The sequence below is a fragment of the Desmodus rotundus genome, chromosome 9 (genome assembly GCF_022682495.2).
Source record: "Desmodus rotundus isolate HL8 chromosome 9, HLdesRot8A.1, whole genome shotgun sequence".
Taxonomy (NCBI): domain Eukaryota; kingdom Metazoa; phylum Chordata; class Mammalia; order Chiroptera; family Phyllostomidae; genus Desmodus; species Desmodus rotundus.
Genome location: NC_071395.1, coordinates 41,686,294 through 41,687,816, shown reverse-complemented (window position 1 = coordinate 41,687,816; position 1,523 = coordinate 41,686,294).

Here is a 1,523-nt window from a genome sequence, read left to right as displayed (position 1 = left end):
AGAACCATAGAGATGGAGATCACATGGAGGGTTGTCAATAGGGGAGTGGGAGGGGGAGGGGGGGAAGGTACAGAGAATAAGTAGCATAAATGGTAGGTGGAAAATAGAAAGGGGGAGGGTAAGAATAGTATAGGAAATGTAGAAGCCAAAGAACTTATATGTATGACCCATGCACATGAAGTATAGGGGGGGAATGTGGGAGGGATGGGGTGGGCAGGATGGTGTGGAGTGTGGGGGGGAAATGGGACAACTGTAATAGCATAATCAATAAATATATTAAAAAAAAAAGAATCCTGAAGTCCAACTCAAAAGAACCTATGCACCCAAATGTTCATAGCAGCACAATTTATAATAGCCACGTTCTGGAAACTGGCTAAGTGCCCATAAATAAATGAGTATCTCAAAAAACTTTGGTACATTTACACAATAGAATACTATGCAGCAGAAAGAAAGAAGGTACTTCTACCCTTCATGAGAGCATTAATGGAACTGGAGAGCATTATGCTAAGTGAAATAAGGCAGATGGTGAAAGACAGATACCATATGATCTCACTTATAAGTGGAACCTACTCAACAAAACTAAGAAGTGAACAAAACAGAACCAGAGATGTGGAAATAAAGAACAAACTGACAGTAACCAGAGGGAAAGGTGGCAGGGAATAACAGGGGGAAAAGGAGAAGGGTCCAGTCAAAGAACTTGTATAAAGGACCCATGGAGAAAGAAAACAAGGGGGAGGATTGAATGTGGAAGGTGGAGGGTGGGTAAGGCAGGGGAGAGTAATGGGGGAGAGTGGGGAAAACTGTAATTAAACAATAAAAAATAACTTGAAAAAAATTAAAAAAATAAAAATTAAATGTACCAAAGATCAATGAAACCAAAAGCTGGTTCCTTGAAAAGATAAACAAGATTGACAAACCTTTAACCAGATTCATAAAGAAAAAAGAGAGAACCCAAATAAAATCAGAAATGTAAGAGTAAAAACTATGGTATATTTACACAATGGAATTCTACACAGCAGAGAGAAAGAAGGAGCTTATACCCTTTGCAACAGCATGGATGAAACTGGAGAGCATTATGCTAAGTGAAATAAGCCAGGCGGTGAGGGACAAATACCATATGATCTCACCTTTAACTGGAACATAATCAATAGAAGAAAAAAGCAAACAAAATATAACTAGAGACATTGAAGTTAAGAACAATCTAACAATAGCCCGGGGTGGGGGGGACAGTGGGAAGAGGGGATTACAGGAACTAGTATAAAAGACACATGGAGAAAACCAGGTGGGAGGGTGGAGGTGGGGGAGGGAGGTGTGTTCAGCTGGGGTGGGGTGGAGGAATGGGGCGAAAAGGCATACAACTGTAATAGAATAACAATAAAAATTTTTAAAAAAAGAAGAAAAAAAATTAAAAAAAAGAGAAGAAATAACTGACACCAAAAACTCCCCAGAGACTCTGAGAAAATATTATGAACAACTATTTGCCATCAAATTGGACAATCTAGAAGAAAGATAAATTCCAGAAA